General features: G+C 49.5%; 1 long non-coding RNA gene across 1 annotated transcript; it reads left to right on the forward strand.

Moving 5' to 3' along the window:
• The first annotated feature begins 5,887 nt into the window (after positions 1 to 5,887).
• Positions 5,888 to 11,693, forward strand: LOC119870811. Its single transcript, XR_005356373.1, has 3 exons — positions 5,888 to 6,110; positions 8,968 to 9,139; positions 11,444 to 11,693. It is a non-coding gene; the product is annotated as an uncharacterized LOC119870811 (long non-coding RNA).
• The last annotated feature ends 9,742 nt before the right edge of the window (positions 11,694 to 21,435 follow it).

The raw sequence follows: 21,435 nt of genomic DNA on the forward strand, positions 1-21,435 counted from the left end.
TGAAGCAGGAATGCTCTCCTGATGCTTCTACATTGGCCTAAAACCAGGCTTTCGGGCATGAAATCTCTTGCCTCATTGCAGCTCTTCTTCTGGGGCCATCAGACTAATTTTTTTCCTAGACAGGAGCGCTAGTAGCCTCCTCACACTGCTGTCTGTGCTCAAAGCAGCCTTTGGTATGGCCTGGTCCCTGGGGTTCCTGCAAGGTGACTTGTACCCATTCTGCAAGCTATCTGTTCTTTTCACCTCTTATCTCTGAGTTCAGAGATCAGCAGACAGTCCTGTGAGACAGTGCTTCCTGACTCGTTCACATCATGACATGCAGAGTATGTGGGCAGCCCGCTGGGGCAAATGGACCAAGCAGATTGAGACTGGCAGGGCCTTGCTGGCACCTGCCATCCCACACCCTGACGCCTACTTGGGGGTTGGGGGCTATAGAAGCCGGTTCAGGCACATTAGAGGACAGTGCTCCCTGAGGGGCACCTGATGGTCTGGCCACATAGGGGACAGGTGGCTATACTATCTCCTAGCATTGGCCACAGCATTGTGCTTTCTGGGCTTTCTCGTCGGAGGGTCCTGCCAGGGCTGTTCTTCCTGACCTTCTTGTTGTTTAGAGAGAAGAAATACTTCCAGATAGTATTCTAGAAAGATAGTTCTCCTGGGGAGCAAGAAGGCTGTTTATCACCAACAGCATGCTTCTAATCTGAGCCACATACGTTCCCTTTATGGGAAGGAGACTCCTGCAGCCTCCCCAATGCTGATTGAGGTAAATTATTTGTGTTATATTAGGTATATATTCCTTTTCACTGTTCTTATGCAGCCATCAATCCAAAATGATTCAAAGGTCAAAACTGTACAGAAAAATACACAAGGGATCCTACATCTGCCCCTTCTGTACAGTTCCCCTCTACACCTGAATACCAATTTTTATTAGAGCTGATTTATCCTTCCAGTGTTTCTTTCTGGAAAAAAATATATATATACATACACATTTTTCTCTCTCTCCATGTATATTCTTTTTTTTTTTTTTTTTTTTAATTTTTATTTATTTATGATAGAGAGAGAGAGAGAGAGAGAGGCAGAGACACAGGCAGAGGGAGAGGCAGGCTCCATGCACCGGGAGCCCGATGTGGGATTCGATCCTGGGTCTCCAGGATCGCGCCCTGGGCCAAAGGCAGGCGCCAAACCGCTGCGCCACCCAGGGATCCCTCTCCATGTATATTCTTATACGCCCCCTTCTTATCAAAAGGTAGCGTATAACAATTTTTTACTTAGCAATACATTCTGGAAAAATTCACATAACACACACAAACAAAACTACAAACTCAATACAATTCAAAATGAACATTAGTCTGAAGGGAAGGATGATGTTGTTTGGCTGAAACCAATCGCTGCTTGCGGGGACATGGGACCAATGAGAACAGAGCTCTTTTTGGGTTTTGAGATGTCTACGGATGCTGCCATGTGCTGCAGATGACTCAGTTCTCCCACTACTTTTCTCTATTTGAATTACTGCAATACTTCTGTTTACACAGTGGGTTGTTACATCATTTGGCCTTCACTTGGCTTCAACGCATCATTTACGCATTAAATCCGCCTCTGTTCTTTTCTTGTTAGCCAGCAGCAATTAAAAAGGACTGCTTGATGCCAACACAATCATAAACACAAATGCAAACTCCGGCAGTGAAATCCTGTGTCAACAGTAGATTGTAAGGTGGTCAGGCCAATGGTAATGGTGATGAAAATACTACAATGGCCAACACTCACTGAGTACTTGGTATGAGTACTGCTATGCTCAATGCTTTACATGCATGGTTGTATGTAATCCTCCAAACCACTCTATAAAGCAAGAACTACCCATTTTACAGATGAGAACATTTAGTCTTGGAAGGATTAAATAACTTGCTCTGGGTCAAATACATGTACAGGAAATGGTGAACCCATGTCACTGACCCCAATGACCACTAAGGGCTGATGGCCGGTGCAGGAAACTTACTAAGCTCTTTGCCATCAGATCCTGGTCATAACTGCTCGCCTAGGCCAGGCCCTGTTGTGCTAGCCTAGGCAGGATATATGGGGCTAGAGCAGAGGGCAAAAGGAGAATGTGAGGGTTGCAGTCCCCAGTGGGACCTGGACTCCCAGGGGATCCTCTCCTCCAAGTCCTGGGTGGAAAAAGTGTGCCAAGCCTGTATTGTGACCCTGCCTTCTCTCTCTCAGTATTGGAGTGAAGAAACACAAGCCAAAAATACCAGTTAGAAGAAAACGATCTATGTCTGTGACTGTAACAATGACACGTTGTCAGGTCCTGGTGGAGGGCTGAGTTCTAAATGTTCCTGTGGAGTCCCTGGCCAGCTCTGCTGGGCCAGGGCGGGACAGTGCAGACTCTGTGGTCATCACCTCCCGATGGCCTCCTATTTACCCCAACTCCTGCCCTGTCTCACTTTACCTTTTACCCCCTCTCCTGCCACTGCCTGTTTGTTCTTTCCCTGTCCTGGGCCTGCCCTTGCTTCTCGTAGCTCCAGCTCCAGGAGAGAAGGTGGTCAGTTTGGCCTGGAGCCAGAAGCCTCCACCTAAGGGACCAGGTCATGGGGCATGTCTGAGCTACACAGGCTTCTGGGCAATAGGCATCGATAGTTTGATGAGGAAGAGGATGACTTAGTGGAGTCCTTCTCAGTGGCTGCCCCAGGGTGGGTGGGGGTTTGGCCTCCAAAGGATCAGGATACTCAGTGTTGACTTACTAGAAGGTTCATATAACAAATGCCTGGGTCCTCACCACAACTGGGTATTCCAGCTGTCTGCCAAATACTCTTTCCTGGTGGAGGTCCTGAGAGGTGCTCCCAGGCCCAAGGCAGCCAGGAAGAGTACCCATCCATGCTCACCTATGCTCCCTTCCTCAGATCCAGGCCTGAGGATACTGGCACCCTGCCCCAGCCCCCACTGGGCCCAAGGAAGCCCAGCCCTCTCTGTTAAGCCACTTACCAAATTATGTAGTAATTTGGTTTCCATTTTCCTACATCAATACAATCGCTTGTAAAACTAAGTTATCTTGTCTCTTTGGCTCCACATGACATGCCAGGCACTGTTTGAGTTCCAGAAATGCTGGTGCCATTGAGCAGTTCCCAGTGTGGTCTTCACTTGGCTCTCCATGATTGGATCTGGATATTCATCTGGGTTGGAGCTTCTACTAGAATCCAACCTTTTGCTATTTAAAAAAACTTGGCTTCTTGCATTACCAAAGCCATACACAAGCAAGCACCATTTACTGTAGCCCTGGGCCTTCCTGACCCCATCTCATCTCCCATAGGTCTCCACCTGGCTCATTTGGCTACAGTGCACTGGCCTCCCTGCTATTTCTCAGTCCCTCCAATAGCCCTCTTACCTCAGGGCCTTTGCACTGGCCATTCTACCTGGACTTCTCTTGCACAACACCCACATGCCCTAGCCTGGCCATCTCTCTCAGGACTTTGCTCAAATGTCACCTTCACTGTCTACAGTATGTTAAAATGCAAATGTAGAGGGATGCCTGGGTGGCTCAGTGATTAAGCATCTGCCTTTGGCTCAGGGTGTAATGCTGGGGTCCTGGGGTCGAGTCCCGCATCGAGCTCCCCGTGGGGAGCCTGCTTCTCCCTCTGCCTGTGTTTCTGCCTCTGTGTCTCTCATGAATAAATAAAGAAATCTTTTTTAAAAAAATATTTTATTTATTTATTCATGAGAGACACAGAGAGGGGCGGGGGGCAGAGACACAGGCAGAGGGAGAAGCAGGCCCCATGCTTAGCCCGATGTGGGACTCGATCCCGGGACTCCAGGATCATGCCCTGGGCTGAAGGCAGGCGCTAAACCGCTGAGCCACCCAGGGATCCCTAAATAAAGAAATCTTAAAAAATAAAATAAGATGCAAATGTAACACTCCCATCCTCCTTTTCTTGCTTCATCTTTTCTCCATAGCACTTTTCAACATTGGACAGGTTCTGTCTTCTTTTTACCTGTTTGCTTGTTGCCTTTCCCCTCCCCTACTGGATTGTCAGCTCTATGAAGGCAGGATTTTTATCTGTTTTGTTCACTGCTTGTCCCCAGTGGCTACAACAGTGCTGTCACATAGTAGGTACTCCATTAATATTTGTTGAATGAATAGTTTCACTGTAGAAAACTTGAATCTATATAAAGACACGAATTAAAAAATAAAAGGTGCCTAGAATTTCCAATTCTTCCAACTGAGCTCCTCATCTTTGGAGGCATTAAAGTGGAAACTGAGTATCCATTTGGTGAGGAGCTGTGGGAGGGATGTATGCACTGGCTGGCAGTGAGATTCCTAATTTCAGGAAAGTTTTGGGATCCTGCAAAATGTCCTCTACCACTAGAAGGCATTCTCTGCAATCTAGAGCTACTGACCAGCACAGGACTTTCTCCTTGGTCCTCAGCAGTGGGTGGGGAGCCCTATGACCCAGAAGGCCTGGGGAGCAGGGTGGAGCGGAATCACCTATCAGAGCCAAACAAGACTGTCCTGGGAGGAAATGCAACCGAGACCTGCAAATAGTGACAAAGGTGAGATGAAGCCGATCCAGATACTCACTGGCCCGACTCATTTGAGGAATGTCGGGCCATCCCCACATCACCAGACGTGTCCCAACTATCAGCCACAATGTATGGAGTTCCATCATTAAATTTCTGCTTTTTAAAAATGCACTCATTGGGGGGCACCTGGGTGGTTCAGTGGTCGAGCATCTGCCTTCGACTCAGGTCATGATCCCGGGGTCATGGGATTGTCGAGTCCTGCATTGGGCTCCCGCAGCAAGCCTGCTTCTCCCTCTGCCTGCCTCTGCCTCTCTCTGTGTCTCTCACGAATAAATAAAATGTTTTTTTTTTTTTTTTACGAATAAATAAAATGTTAAAAATTTAAATAAAACGCACTCGTTGGGAGGGTCACACATTCTGCTGTGTCACCCACGTAAATCAGGTACGAAGTGGCATGTCAGGCCCGAATGCGTCATGAGGCAGTGTGAGGTTTGGTCATGGGGATATTTAGAAGCAGGGGCACTGCCAGGAAAGTAGGCAGCCTGAGGGCCCTGTTTTCCATGACAGCAGTCCCCAGAATGGAAGAGCTAACAGAGAGCAGTATGATTTCACAGATAAACCCCAGCGCAGGTACTGGAGCCAGTTATCTGGGACAGGAAGTGGCTATGGCAGGAACCAATGCAAAATCCCCTCTCAACAGGGAGTTTGTCTTCACAGAAATGGGGTTAATGGGGCACATCACCTGTGGGGAGCATTTGGGGAACTCCTTGAGGGTTCACTTGGGACAAGACACTTGGAGGATGCCAGGTATGGCAAACACACAGCACACGTACCACCACTTCGTTACCCTTGCCCATGGCAGACTTTGCTAATCCATCACCACACAGCTGTAGAATCCTTCTCTCTACCGTGTTCCAGACAGCTGCTGCTGATCCGTCAGCACTCGCACACAAGGCGAAACGTAAAGGCTGTCTATCACTGCTGGAAGCCTGCCCTTGAGGAGGAAGGTTGGAGGGCAAAAGGAACGTCTTCACCATGCCTGCCCTTTGAGAGTCATGGGGTTAGGATTCCTCAGATGAGGAAACCAAGGCTTAGGGAGTGAGACATGGCCAAGTTTAGGCTGGACGTTAGCAGGAAGAGGTGGAGCTCTGGTCTTCCCACTCCTCCCCTGGAAGCTGTCACCTGTAATTGCACAGTTGGTCCCAGAGACAGAGTGCACGTGTATGTCCTCACGCCCATCCGTGTGCCCGGCGGAAATAAGCCATTCTAGCCCTCCGTGTCAACAAGTGCAGAATGGGAAATCCCAGGGTACTTGGGTTGACCTTATAAAATGTGGACTTTCTGGGCTCCATGAGTCAGCAGGGCTGCAGTGGGCAGATGTTGGGGAGGCCCCGTGCCCGGAACATGGCTGCTGTCTTTAATTTCCTCATCCATTAAATGGGGGATAATGATACCTCCCTGCTGGGATGTCACAAGAAAGGGATGAACTAATTCTATAAAGTGCATGGCACAATGCCCTGCACACAGCAGGTGCGGAGGGAAGGCAGCTGGGATCACCTGAGGACCTTTCCAGCTGCGAGAGCCCAGCCCGTGACCCACAGGTAGGTGTGGGAAACAGGCCACCTCACACTGGCTCTGCAGTCGCCAGAGCTAATGCACTTCGGCCAAGCCTGGAGGTAAGAAAATTGATTCCTCCTGGACCTGGGGAAGGCCAAGAGGGATGATGGGGCCCTGTCTGCAGAGCGACCCAGAAGTCTCCAAACAGCTGCCCCTGCTGCCCACGTTCCGTGGTGGGAGCTACGGACAGGCAGAGCTACGGATCGGGAGCTTCCTTCCGTGGCGGGGACTCCCCCTGGGGCTGGGTGGCTGGGGCCTGGACAGGTAGATCAGTGAATCTCCTGCTTGGAAGCCAGTGCTGGCAAGCAGAGGATGTCACTCTGCCAACCTCTGGCTTCCCAAAAGCCCATCCCCGGGGACCTCAGCTCCTGTGTGCCCACCCACATCACCCAGGTGACACTGGGAATAGGGACTTTGGTGCCCCTGGGTGGAAGAAGGAAAGGAAGAGCAAACTTTGCCTTGTCTATAGAGGTTTTTTTTTTTTAATATTTTATTTATTTATTCATGAGAGACACAGAGAGAGGCAGAGACACAGGCAGAAGGAGAAGCAGGCTCCATGCAGGGAGCCCAATGTGGGACTCGATCCCAGTCTCCAGGATCAGGCCTGGGCAGAAGGCAGCGCCAAACCACTGAGCCACCCGGGCTTCCCTGTCTATAGAGTTTTAAAACAAAAATATGGCCCATACTGTAATTTTATTATTTTATTTTATTTTATTTTATTTTATTTATTCATGAGAGACAGAGAGAGAGAGAGTGAGGCAGAGACACAGGCAAAGGGAGAAGCAGGCTCCATACAGGGAGCCTGACATGGGACTTGATCCCGGGTCATCAGGATCAGGCCCTGGGCTGAAGGCAGTGCTAAACCGCTGAGCCACCAGGGCTGTCCCACATACTGTAATTTTAAAAGGAAAAAAGGGGCCTTGTTATAAAATAGTACGTATAAATGAAGTTTACCTATAGGCACTGAAACACAACCACCCAGCAGGCTGAGAGCAGCTGTCCAAGATGGGCCTGAGGCTGGATTTTTCATTTCTTCCTTGGGCCTGTCAAATGTTTTGACTGTGAATACGATCTGCTTTTATCCTCAGAATAGCAACAACGAAACCCACTACCTTTAAGCTGTGTCCATGAAGCCTCCCGTTTAGGCCCCACTGTGAGCAGAGGGCAGACTTCCTGAAACTGCCCTGCCCCTGGTCGGTGTCCCTCCCCGGGAATGGGAATGGTGAGATCTGGTTCTCTGTCCCACGGGCTGGGGTTGGGGGGGTAACCTCCTCCCTCTTGCTCAGAGATCGGATTCAGTCCTCTCATCCCCCAGTCCTGATGGTGGCAGAGGTCCTGCCCACCCCTGAGCGGGCCCACTGGTGGAGTTCTGGTTTTGGCCCACACCAACCGGGGGGCTGACTCCCTGCCTGCCGGGAACTAGGCCAGGCGGAAGGACATGGTAACAGGCAACAGTGACGTTTCTCCCACTTCCTTTTACCTGCTCATTGCGTTAGCTGCTGAGTCAGGGTCCCTTTGAGGACTGACCAAAGGATGTGGCATGACACAGCAGGATGTGGCGATGCTTTGGGCGGCCCCCCCCCCGAGGCCTCAGCAAGTAGTTCCAAGGAACATGAGAGCAAGAGCAGAGACACTGTGTCCCCCTCTATAGAACCACCTCCTGGTCCTATAGCTGGTTCTCTGCAGCGTCTCCTCTTGGACCTTGGCCACAGGCCTGCTCCCCAGATCCTCACATTTGTGTGTGCACTTCCACTAAATGCCCAATCACTGTGACAACCTGAAATGTCCCTGCCCCCAACGGTTTCCAAACACTCCGTAGAGTTGCAGTGCTGGCCCTTGGTTGAGCACCTCTGAGCTAACTCCCCATTCCTCATCCTCACTGATGATGGGCCCCACTCTGGGCAGTGAGATTTAGGAGAGGTCTTCAGGATGAAGAGATTTTTCTGAGAGAAGGGACAAAGATCCTCTGTCCGAGCTCCCAAACCAATACCAACAACCACACACATCTGGGCTTTTCCAGATGAGAAAAACAGAGCCACTGTTCTCCCATAGGTTCTGAGGGTTGGGTCCTCAGTTACCTGAAGGATGAATGCATTCCTAACTTCTACACGTGGGGAAACAGAGGCACAGAGAGACCGAGTTGTTCACCTGAGGTCCCCTTCCTGGTAAGGACTGGGGGCAGAATTTGCACCCAGATGCTCTGGGTCCAGAGGCCCCACATGTAACCCCGGAGCTGGGCAGACTCTGCTTGCCCCTGGAACTTTCAGCCTTGTTTTATGGGCAGGGTGTCTGAGTATCCTTTTCTTCCCTGGAGGGGAGGGTTCATTCCTTCCATTGGATTCTCAAAGGGCCCACAGTTGACTGAGGTCCCTCCTCCCTTTCTTTTGGTCCCACTCAATTTACAGATAATAAAAGGTGAAGCCCCAGGAAGGACTTACCACATTGATGACCAAGCTGAGATAATCAGTGGGCCTCCCCTGCAAATCATCCCCCCCCTCCAAAAGTAGCTTCTGTGGGGGGCCTCCCTGCCTCTTGTTTTGTTCAGAGGCCTAAGAGGCTCCTAATCAACACCTGCTGTGACTCTGCCCCGACTCATTCCAGTTCTAAATATGAATATTTTCCTCTGTCTACTGTCTACAAATGGCCACAGAAATGTCTCCAGTCCCACATGGCCTGAGACCTTGCTGCATGCCCACAGGAGGTGGAGGCCATCTCCTGTCTCTGTGAAATGGAGCAGCCCTTGGTGGCTGCCTCGATGAAGAAGCTGTGGCAAGGGCTTCTGCGCTGTGCTTCCACAGAGATGTCGTCATAGAGATAAAGTTGGACCTCTCTCTCTCCTAGTCACTCCTGACCTTTGAACCCATGGCCATGGTGCAAGGAAGTCCTTGGCAGGCCCCGCAAGGAGGCTCTGGCCAAGGCCAAGCCAAGATTTCTGCTGATTGAACACCCCACGGGAGTGAAGGGCCTTCGGGATTCCAGCTTCTGCTCTCAAGTCTTCCAGCTGAGGCCCCAGGTGTGTGTGTGGCAGGGGCAGGGGGTGGGGAGCAGGCACAGCTGTCCCCTCTGCTGGGCCCAAGTCCAAATTCTTGGCCCACAGACTCTGTGAGGTCAGTAACTGTTGTTACTCTCGTGAAGGGGAGACCCCCTACGAGCTCGGGAGTCGGGAGCCATGGGGAGCCATGGGGGCTGCCGGATGCTTTGGAGTCAGGGAGCACAGTGACCACGATGCTGGCCAGGAGAGGACAGAGACCTTCCTGCTATCTCATTCCCCTCACTGCCCGCCATGTCTGAGGCTGGCGTCCACATTTGGTAAAGGCAGTTTTTTGTGTTTTTTTTGTTTGTTTGTTTCATTTTTTTGCCAGTCTGATGGGGGAGACAGCATATCTTGCTGTTGTTTTAATTTGCATTTCTCTGGTACCAGCAAAGGACAGACTCTTTTCTTATACGGTCATTGACCTCACGGGTTTCATTTTTCTGTGAGGTGTGTTTGCTCACAGTTTACACTGAATTTTCTGTTGGGTTGGTTGTCTGTCTTTTTGATTTGCAAAGGTCTTTTACATATTCTGGAAACTAATCTTCTGCTGGTTGTATGCATTGCAAATACCTCCTCCCAGGTTGTGGCCGTATCTTGTCATCTCGGTTATGGTATATTTTGCTGCAGATTTTGAATGTAAATGTTATCAGACACATTTAATATTTTCCTTTATGGCTGATACGTTTTGTACCTTGGATATTTTCTTATCAAGAGGCACCTCAGGAGTTTCCCAGTTGCTGGCTGGATCCTATATCTTGGCTCCAGCGCTGGACACAGAGCTGGGTTCGGTTTCTGAAATTTTATCGAGCTGTACACGTAGGACACACACTTCTCTTTAATACATGCTGTAATTAGCAAAAAAATTATTTAAAAGAGAAATCATTCCTTACCCGGAGGTCATAAAAATATTCTCCTAGATTTTCTCCTAAGTGTATTAAACACTTGTTATTCACAGGTAAGCCTTGAATCCACCTGGAGCTGTGTGTGTGATGTTAGGTGGGGATCTAATTTTACTTTTTCCATATGGATTACCACTTGTCCCGGCACCATCTATAAGAGTCTCTTCCCCGCCGGTTGGTGATGCCTGTCACGTAGCAAGTTCACATTTACACACAATTGTGCCTCTGAGCCCTTCTTCTGTTCACCTCATCTCTTCATAGCCTGATGCTAAAGCTGGGGCGCTTTGTTTCTTTAAAAAGCTTTAATATGGGATCCCTGGGTGGCTCAGTGGTTTGGTGCCTGCCTTCGGCCCGGGGTGTGATCCTGGAGTCCCGGGATGGAGTCCCACTTCGGGCTCCCTGCATGGAGCTTGCTTCTCCCTCTGCCTGTGTCTCTGCCTCTCTCTCTGTGTCTCTCATGAATAAATAAATAGAATCTTTAAAAAAAAAAAAAAGGCTTTAATATCTGGTAGGATCCCAGGGCTCCTGGGTGGCTTAGCAGTTGAGCATCTGCCCTCAGCTCAGGTAGTGATCCTGGTGTCCTGGGATCGAGTTCTGCATTGGGCTCCCCTCAGCGAGCCTGCTTCTCTCTCTGCCTCTGTGTGTGTCTCTCATGAATAAACAAATAAAATAAAAAAAAAAAATCTGGTAGGATCCAGTGGAGGACGTGAAGGCAGGACATGGTATAGTCAGAAAGATGCCCCACAACCACATCACCCCGATGAGTGGAGAATGGATTTTAGAGGCCAAGGCCTTGGGGTCAGGAGTCCCGGTGGTGCTGCTGCGTGTCCAAGCAAGAGGGGAGCAGCGTGGCCGTGGGTGGTGGCCGGGGAGTGGCCCGAGGTTGGATGTGTAGCAGGGGTAAGGTGCACAGGATTTGCTTTGGAAAAATCAGGATGGAAGAAGGCTCCTTGGCTTTTGGCCAGAGGATGGTGGTGCCATTTACTGAGCTGGGGAAGCCTGGGGTGAAGCTGACAGATTGGCCTTTGAGTGTCCTGATGAATAACTGTGTGAATGAAGGTGGGAATGGAGGGGGTGGGGGTGAAGGAATGGGTGGCACCATCCCACCTCCTGCAAAGGGAGGATTAAGGGTACCTGTGTCATGTGCTACTCCAGGAATAACTGTCATTGTGTGGGGGAGAGAGGGATCTTCCCTGCCTGTGTGGTGGTGCCTCTCCTGCAAATTCTGGCTCAGAGCTGGGCCTCCCAGACTTTTGGTCCCAGGACACTGGTTCTTGGAAGGCTTCCAGTCCAACCAGAGGCCCGAGGAGGCATGGGGAAGGACAGAAGCAGGTCCTGTAGGCTGTGGGCCTGACTCTGTCCCTCCCTCCCTCCTTGGTTACAGATATGACTGAGGTGCACCTCCACGGTATTTTGGGAGCCTGTGCTGTTTGCTGGGATGAAGCAAGGAGTCCTTGGCTTCACCTGGGCGTGAAGGAAGCACCGTGGTAGAGAAGCTGCCAGCCTCAGAGGGCCTGCTTGTGGGTGAGGGCTAGGCCTGGGTGTTTTCAACTGTTTACAGCCTGCTGCTGGCTCATCATCCCCAGCTGTTATGAAAACACCTTTAGTTCATAAAACATGGAAATTGCATCTGAGCACCCAAGCTGAGTCATTTCTCTGAACAAGCCTTCGGCTGGGGCAACATTTTTGGCCAGGCCTGGGGTGGGGCTCTGTGAGTCTGTTTTGCCTGTGGGCAGCCCCAGGTGGCCTGGCAGGTCCACTCAATCCCCAGGGCCTGGGCTTCATTCACTGAATCGAGGCCCACCTGAGGCCCCCTCTTTGTTTTGCCACCAGGGTGGCTGATGAGAAGGGAGGGACCCCCCTGGCCCCCAGGTCCCCAGATAAGGCAGGGGGTATGCAGAGCAGCAAGGCCTGGCACAGAGGAGAGGGATAGGGGGGACCTCAGCTGGTGGGGAAGAAGGCCAGGCTCAGCCTGGGAGCCCTTGGCCTGAGGTGCTGTCGTCCCAGAGGTGACCTTCAGATGGGGGCCCAGCATGGCTTTTGGACGGGAAGGAGGAAGGAGGGCAGTATAGAAGCCGGACTCTGCTAAGCACCTTCATGCCAAGCCCTTGGCTGGCTCGTTCTTCGGCCTCACGCCCGGTCCAAGAACCTTGGCCCCTTGCCGGCTGTGGGACCTTGGGCCGGTGACTTCACCTCCTGAGTGTTCTATCCTCATCTGCCTTATCTTCCTCATCCAGCCTCAGAGCAGTTGTGATAGTCAAGTGAGATGGTACAAAGGCAAGTCAATAAGTGAGACCTTGTGTTTTTTTATAAATAAACAGTAACACGGCTCACATTTATGGAGTACAGACTGTACCAGGTTCCACACTGCATGTTTTTCTCGCAAAAACTCACAGAAACCTCCCAACAACTTTAAGGCAAGTTCTTTTTAGTCCTGTTTTATAGATGAAGAGATTGAGGGGCGCCTGGCTGGCTCAGTCAGTTGGGTGTCTGCCTTTGGCTCGGGTCATGATCTTGGGATAGAGCTCCTGCATTGGGCTTCCCTGCTCAGCGGGGAGCCTGCTTCTCTCTGTCCCTATCCTCACTCGTGCTTGTTCTCTCTCTCTCTCAGATAAATAAAAAATATTTTAAGAAAAGAAGTTGTGGGACGCCTGGGTGGCTCAGTGGTTTAGCGCCTGCCTTCAGCCCAGGGTGTGATCCTGGAGTCCCGGGATCAAGTCCCATATCAGGCTCCCTGCATGGAGCCTGCTTCTCCCTCTGCCTGTGTCTCTGCCTCTCACTGTGTGTCTCTCATGAATAAATAAATAAAATCTTAAAAAAGAAAATAAAGAAGCTGAGGTGCAGAGACATCAAGTCACTTGTGGGAAGCCACAGGAGCTCTAACATTGGAGCCAACACTCTGACACAGGCAATAATAATTTATGTGACATTATATAAACCTGGGCAGGTTGGATTACCTTGGTCTTTTTTTTTTTAAGATTTTATTTATTTATTCATGAGAGACACACACAGAGAGGCAGAGACATAGGCAGAGGGAGAAGCAGGCTCCATGCAGGGAGCCCGATGTGGGACTCGATCCTGGGACTCCAGGATCACACCCTGAAACGAAGGCAGATGCTCAACCACTGAGTCACCCAGGCATCCCACCTTGGTCTTTCTCAATGTGAATTCTCCAGAACCCTCATCTTCTTCTCTTCATTTTGAAAAGCTGTTTCATCAGGGCACCTGGGTGGCTCAGTCGGTTAGGTGTCTGCCTTTGGCTTGGGTCATGATCCTGGGGTCCTGGGATGGAGCCCCAAGTGGGACACCCTGCTTAGCAAGGTGTCTGCTTCTCCCTCTGCTTCTGCCCCTCGCCTTCAGTGATATTTTTTCTCTCAAGAAAATAAAATCTTTTTAAAAAAATTAGAGGGCAGCCCCAGTGGCACAGCAGTTTAGAGCTGCCTGCAGCCCACGGCGTGATCCTGGAGACCCTGGATAGAGTCCCACGTCAAGCTCTCTGCATGGAGCCTGCTTCTCCCTCTGCCCGTGTCTCTGCCTCTCTCTCTCTCTCTCTCTCTCTCTCTCTGTGTGTCTCTATGAATAAACAAATAAAATCTATAAAAAAAAAAGATAAAAAATAAAATAATTAGAAGTTGCAGGACATCTGGGTGGCTCAGGGCATGATCCTGGAGTCCTGGGATTAAGTCTCACATTGAGCTCCCTGCAGGGAGCCTGCTTCTCCCTCTGCCTATGTCTCTGCCTCTGTCTCTCATGAATAAATAAATCTTTAAAAAAATTAAAAGTTGCTTCACCATCAGATAAGCATGGAAAACACTGGAACATTGCATTCTCCTTCTGAGGCATTCATTGGGAACTTTGAAATAGTAAAGGGTCTCAGAGGTGCCATAATTAAAAGGGAAAAAGCAGACGACCTGTTCATGCCCAACCCAGTATTTCTGAGCTTGTTTGCTCTCAGAGCCTTGTTTCTGAGGAGCCCTTATTAAGATTAAGCTTGAAACCTTCACATTTCCACAGCCTGCATGCAAGTCTTTGCCTGCTCTTATGGGGGCACCCCACAGACCGCCCTGGTTCCAGGGCCCCACGTTACTCCTTTGTTCTATCATTCATTCATCTATTTGACACACCTTGACTTCTCACTGGCATGATGAGAGGTAAAGAGGCAATTTGGATCTTAAGAATCTTGCAAGACTGACAGGGGAGACAGGATAGTGCAATCAGAAGTTTGAGGGACTGGGGGAGCCCAGCAGATGGCACCTACCTGCTCTGGGAGCCAGGGTGGGGGGCCTCCTTGACAGGATGTGGGTGGGCTCAGTTGCCAGGTGAAGGACTTTGGGTGAGCAGGGTTGCAGGAAAACACTTGTACATCTGTGGAAGAGCAATGCATTATCTAGATTCTAGGGACACCTCTTGGAATTTTGATTCCATCCTATGAAGGCTCTTTTACAACTATTTTACAATTCTGCAAATTATAGATAAATAATGCAAAACTACTCTTATCTATAGACCTGTGGACTCTGAATTGTCCCGTAGAATACCCACTGACCTCCTCCTCCCCGGCTTTGCTTTCATTTGCATATTCCTGATCAATACGTGCACCTGCTCTTCAGAGTCTCCTGTGAACTGGTAATAAAATGCACCTGGTTCCCTCACTGATTTAGGAGTTTAATAAACGTTAACACATGTTCATTTTTATATATGTATGACAGGATTCTACCTCTTTTTATTTTTTAATTAATTATTTATTTAAAGATTTTACTTATTCACAAGAGAACAAAGAGAGGCAGAGACACAGGCCGAGGGAGAAGCAGGCTCCATGTCAGGAGCCTGACAGGGGACTCGATCCTGGGTCTCCAGGATCACGCCCTGAGCTGAAGGCAGGCGCTAAACCGCTGAGCCACCCAGGGATCCCCTAATTTTATTTGTTTAAAAAGATTGTTTATTTATTCATGAGAGACACATAGAGACATAGGTGGGAGGAGAAGCAGGCTCCCCAAGGAGAGCCTGATGCTGGACTCGATTTCCGGACCCAGGATTACGCCCTGAGCTGAAGGCAGGCACTCAACCACTAAGCTACCCAGGCATCCCTCTACTTCTTTTTATTTTATTTTATTTTTTTATTTATTTTATTTTATTTTATTTATTTTATTTTATTATTTTATTTTATTATTTTATTTTATTTATTTTATTTTATTTTATTTTATTTTTTCCTTTTTAAATTTTCTTTTTATTTATTTATTTTTTCCTCTACTTCTTTTTAAAAGGAAGTGGGGACACTTCCCTGCGGGGAGCCTACTTCTCCCTCTGCCTGTGTCTCCACATCTCTCTGTGTCTGTCATAAATAAATGAAATCTTTAAAAATAATAATAAATAAAAGGATGATAGTAAGAGGCTCCCTGGGCAGAGAGACACGTGTGCAAAGATCTGTAGGCTTGCTCTCAGCACCAGTCATTGAGTAACAGGTACCCTGACCAGGATCCTTATCAGAGCAGACCATTGGGAACTGCCGAAATGGGCTAATTTCATGAAGGGTGGAGGCAGCTGGGGCAAAATGAAAACATCTGGTGATTACTTGTCAGGTGTTGATGTGCATATGCCACGGGGGATGGCATGATTCGGTGTCAACTTGATTGGTGTGTTTACAGGGGAGATACGTGCATTTCCGCCATGGAATCTATCACATCTTCTGGCGCTGCAACTGAAATGGGAGCTCCTGCCTGGCAGGGAGCCCGGAAGGAACCCCTCTGCTCCCCAAGCTCTGCTTCCTTGTTGGATTTGCATGACCACCTGCCCAGACCAGCTCTGTACCTTCTGCAGTTAGGCTGGAGCCCAGCACCACCCTCTGGCCCAAAACAAAAACAAACACAAACACAAACAACACAACCAACCAACCAGCCAAACAAAGCTCCCGGCAAAAGGAATGCCTGTTGGGGTTCCTGGGCAGTCTTTCTGGGGAATCCACTCTTGGGAGCTGGCTGGCTCTGGAGGGAATGATGGCTCAGTCCCTGGTGAGTGGCCCTCCTTAAAACCACAGTTTCCTAGCGTGAGGCCATTTCTCACCTGTGGGGCCTTGCAGAGCCCTCGGAGGATTTCTCCTACACACATCCACGTGCAAAGGCATGTAGGCCAAGGGCAGTCCTTACAACCGTGCTTGGCTTAGCAAAAGGCTGAAAGAAAACTGCATGCCCAATAGTGGGGGATCAGCAATCCTGGGCAACCATTCAGTGGGGTCCCAGAGCTCTTGAAAAGAATGAGTGGGGGCAGCCCGGGTGGCTCAGCGGTTTAGCGCTGCCTTCAGCCCAGGGCCTGATCCTGGAGACCCGGGATCAAGTCCCATGTTGGGCTCCCTGCATGGAGCCTGCTTCTCCCTCTGCCTGTGTCTCTGCCTCTCTCTCTCTCTGTGTGTCTCTTGTGAATAAATAAATAAAATCTTATTAAAAAAATAAAAAAACAATTAAAGAAAGAATGAGGGGGACATGTGGGTGGCTCAATGGTTGAGCGTCTGACTTCAGCTCAGGTCATGATCCCAGGATCGAGTCCCACATCGGGCTCCCTGCAAGGAGCCTGCTTCCCCCTCTGCCTGTGTCTCTACCTCTCTGTGTGTCTCTCATGAATACATAAATAAAAATCTTAAAAAAAAAAAGTTTCCCTGGAGTGTTCTCACATGTGAAGACAGGCAGCTCCTGTGCCCCCATACAGGCTCTCAGCCCACCCCCCACCTAAGCCAGGTACCCAGTGTCCTTCAGAGCGCCCCCTCCAGCCACACTCAGTGCCCCTGCTTGGTGTGGCTCTGGTTCTGGCCTGGCACTGAGGTGGGGCTGGAGGAGTGAAGTGGAAGATGGAAGATTCTGGAGCCAGGTGGACTTACCAATCCCAGCTGCGTGGCCATGAGTGACCCACTCACCATCCATAGAATGGGGACAATTTACCAACCTCACAGGTGAGATGAGCATCTGGCCCACAAAGCAGGTGTTCAGTGAAGGTGACCATGACTTGAGTTTTGCCTAGTGGGAACTATGGGGGTGCAGACCAGGGGCAGGGCCTGGCTCAGCGAGGTGCCCTGAGTCGTCCACTGGCAGGAAAACACCCCGGCTGTCACATGCTCTGTGTGAGGGTTACGGGAGTTGAGCTGTGGCTCCCCAGGACGCCCCCACAGCAGACGACATGTCTCTGAGAGGAAGAGTTCATGCCACAATTTCTGAGGGAGGAGGAGGCACATCAGGTGACATGGCGGTTGACAGCCACAGCCCTCACCCTTGCCTGCCCTGAGGTTCACCCGGTGCTGCTAGTGGTGGGGGTGACCTCACTGCACCCACTGGCTCTGCGGCTTGCCCTGGAGATGCATTCACTGGCTCCGTGGATAGACTGCCTGACCTGGGGGAGCTCTAGGGGAGCTGCTGGGCTCTTGGGGCCCAGGGGGTGTCTGGGCTGGAAGTGGAGGGAAGGGGGCAAGAATGGAGTCCCCACTGGGCCTGGCAGCTGAGGACCCCGCCCTGCCCAGAATCCTCCATGCATGTGACCCCGCGGCCCCCACAGACCTTCAGCTGCCTCCATGAAACTTAGAATTCTTTCCAGTTAACTTATTACTTTCCTTCCCTTGACTTGGTGATTCATCCTTTCACTTACCGTTCCTCCTTTACTCACTGTCATCTTTCAACAAACCTTAAAAATGCACCTATGTTCTTTATTCTTTTAAGGACCCCACAAGGGAGACTTTACCATGTCCCTATTTCTCAGATGAGGAAACAGCCAGCGAGGACCCTGCTGGGAAGAGGTCAAGGCCCAGACTCACCCTTGTACCTTCCTGCTTACAGTTCACAGGGCCTCAAAGGTCAGTGGGTGGCAGGAATGAGCAGAGCCTTGCTGGCCCGTGGGGAGCTCCCAGCTGGTGGGAGGGGCCTGACCTGTGGGGTTGGGAGTACATCAGGGGAGGCTTCCAGAGAAGACCTGGGATCCCAGGTGAGGGAAGGAGGAGGTAAGGGATTCTGGTGGTGAAAAAAGCATGTGCAAAGGCCTGGTGGTGCAGGAAGGAGGTACTTAAGCCAGTGGAGCTAGAGTGAGTGTACAAATGGTAAAGGGCAGGAGTCAGGGTTTCGCTCGGGAGGTGAGGGTTCGGAGATGAGGGTGGTGGAGTCAGATGGGGCTCAGCGACCCCCACGGCTGGCAGGAGGGGAGCCTTGGCCGACAGGACTGTCCCATACCCCATACCCTTGTCAAGGCTGGGCTGGGTCCCCAGCTGGCTGGGTCTACTGCCAGCCAGCAGAGGCATCTGTCTCTCAGGCTTAGATCCCAGGGCAGGGACAGGAACCCCTGGCAAGGGGAGGCTTGGGAGACAAGCTCAAGTGTTCCTCCAAGCAAGAGAGGCTGAATTTCTTGGGGAGTGACTCCCCTCTTCAGCTCTTCCCAGAATTCAGCTGCCTGGGTTGGGACCTGCAGAGACTCTGGGTCTTCACACTGTCTTCCTGAAAATCTTATTTATACTAACATGTCAATGACTTAAATGAAATGGGCAGCCTGGGTGGCTTAGCGGTTTAGCGCCGCCTTCGGCCCAGGGTGTGATCCTAGAGACCCAGGATTGAGTCCCAACGCCTGCTTCTCCCTCTGCCTGTGTCTCTGCTGCTGCCCACCTCCTCCCCCGCCGTCTCTCATGAATAAATAAATAAAATCTTAAAAAAATATATAGCAGTACTCAACTCTGGCTGTCTGGAAGAATCATCTGAGGTGAGGGCACTATCATAAAAATAACGCTCATTCTCAAAACAAGCAATACAGGAAAGTACAAAGAAGGAAGTAGGGCCCCCCACCCCCTCATTAAAAGGCCAGCTTCCAAAAAAATAATTAAGTAAAAAAATAAAAAAATAAATAAAAGGCCAGTTTCCTCAGGGCAGGGTCTTGATCCACTCTGTTCTCTGCTGTCCTCTCAGGCACTCAGAAGTTCCTGGCATGGAGCAGATGCTTAATACGCACTATCCAGTGCTCACACTTGGCAGATGTCATCTATACACAGAGAACCTGGGAGAGGTTAAGAAGTGTAGATAAAAAAAAAAAGTGTAGATAGACAGAAAAGTACATAGCTCCAAGTAATTTTAAAAGATGGAATCGTAGCACACCTGCTAGATTTAAAACTAAAAGTAATTTGACTTGAGTTTAATAGGGGGAAGAAAAAAAAACACCTAGAAAATTGCTGAATTTTAGATAAGTTTTTACTTTCCACAGAGGTATTAGTTCATTAAAAAAAAAAAAAGAGGGATCCCTGGGTGGCGCAGTGGTTTGGCGCCTGCCTTTGGCCCAGGGCACGATCCTGGAGACCCAGGATCGAATCCCACGTCGGGCTCCCGGTACATGGAGCCTGCTTCTCCCTCTGCCTGTGTCTCTGCCTCTCTCTCTCTCTGTGACTATCATAAATAAATAAATAAATAAATAAATAAATAAATAAATAAATAAATAAGAGGTATTAGTTCATAATGAATTTTCTCTCATGTTAAGAAACAAGATTACAAAATTCATCAACAGGGGATCCCTGGGTGGCTCAGCGGTTTGGCGCCTGCCTTTGGCCCAGGGCGTGATCCTGGAGTCCCGGGATCGAGTCCCACGTCGGGCTCCCAGCATGGAGCCTGCTTCTGCCTCCTCCTGTGTCTCTGCCTCTCTCTCTCTCTCTCTGAGTCTATCATGAATAAATAAATATATCTTAAAAAAAATTCATCAACAGATTGGAGTCTTGGGGAAAAACAAGAAATGCTTCACCTTGGCAGGCTTCATCATCTTCCCTCCATTCCTGATTTTGAATCTAATGTTTTCCCTTTGTCTAGGTTTCTAACACTTAGATTCTGCTCTGCAACCATGATTCTCCTAGTAGGTCATCTTTTTTTTTTTTTTTAATATTTTATTTCCTTATTCATGAGAGACAGAGACATAGGCAGAGGGAGAAGCAGGCTGGCTCCCTGCTCAGCAGGGAGCCCGACCACAACCACTCCGAGTTTGATTCCAGGACCCCTGGATCATGACCTGAGCCGAAGGCAGGTGTTTCACCGACTGAGCCACCAGGTTCCCATCCATTCCTTTTTTTAAAAGCATACTTTGTCTCTAGGTTTTGTATTTGGAGTCATGTCCTCGTTGTACCAGGAAAAGTGGGGAAAGACTTTGAAACGGCACCGCTGCCCCTGAAAAAAGCCTACGGTGGGAGGGAGTTCCTGTATTTAGGGACCTGGGCCTTTGGTCATCTTGGACCAAGTCTCAGTTGTAGAAACCTTAGGGTAGTGCTAATGGTTTCTGTTCAGAGATACGCAAACGAATTTTGTCCTGTGGAATGCCGTGGGACACGCATATGTACATTCACTTTGGTACTTCTTAGCTGCCTGTTTGTGCTGTTCTAATTTTCCTTTAAACTGGTTGGAACATATTACTTGTTCTCTAATTATTTAATGAGTTAAATAAAATTTTTGACATGTGTTCATTTTATATTACAGGAGAGTCATGATTTTACCTTTAAAAAAAAGGGGGCCTTTTAACTCTCGGCTAGATTTTCAATGCTGAGTAGTTGCGGTTTTTTTCTTTTTCTTTTTTTTCAAAGAAGGCTCAAGGGTGCTGTTTCCCATGATCCTTTCCATGTTGTCTATAAATCCAAACAACCTCACTGGGTGTAATATTCTTGGTTTCCTCTTTTCCACACAACTTTGAAGACTAAGCTCCCTTGTCTCCTGGAGTTGAATGTTGCTGTGGAGAAGTGAGAGGCCAGATTGATTTTTTTTCCTTCCCTTGTTTGTAACTTGGGGTTTCCTCCTGGGCTCCTGAACGGTTGTTTTCTCTATCCTTAAAGTTTAGCCAGAGTTGGTATGTTCCTGATGATGATCATCCCAAACCCCTCCTGTGCCCTCTCAATCTCCAAATATTCTTTGGCTTCAGCTGTTGGATAATCTACTTCAAGGAGCCAATCCTTCTTAGGTTGGAAGTTCTGGGCTCCATCTCTCTGAGGTCATTGCTATGATTTCAGCTTTTTCTCTGTGCTAGGAGTTTGCTTTTCAGATGTGCGTGTGATGCCGTGACTCGGTTTCTAGATATGCAGTGGTTCTGTTTGGGTCCTGATATTGGTTCTCGACTGTCTCTGCTTCATGCTCTTTTGATATCGAATTCATGTCCTCATGCCCCCTTCTCTATTCTGAGGCTACTGGTTTTGAGGAAGTTGCCTTTGATCCTGGGCCCTATCAGCTCTCATGCCCTCATGTGATTTCCTTGCTTTTCCTGGCACTTGACAGAGTGATCTTGCAAGTTCTTTTCATCTGCATGGTTAACTGAGCCAGTCCTATGGTCATCCTCCTTGTGGCTGTAATACAGGGACCAGCCTGTGTCCAGCCCCGCCCCCCACCTCAGGACAACTGCGAG

Source organism: Canis lupus, chromosome 3 (genome assembly GCF_011100685.1).
Source record: "Canis lupus familiaris isolate Mischka breed German Shepherd chromosome 3, alternate assembly UU_Cfam_GSD_1.0, whole genome shotgun sequence".
In the NCBI taxonomy this organism is placed as follows: Eukaryota; Metazoa; Chordata; class Mammalia; order Carnivora; family Canidae; genus Canis; species Canis lupus.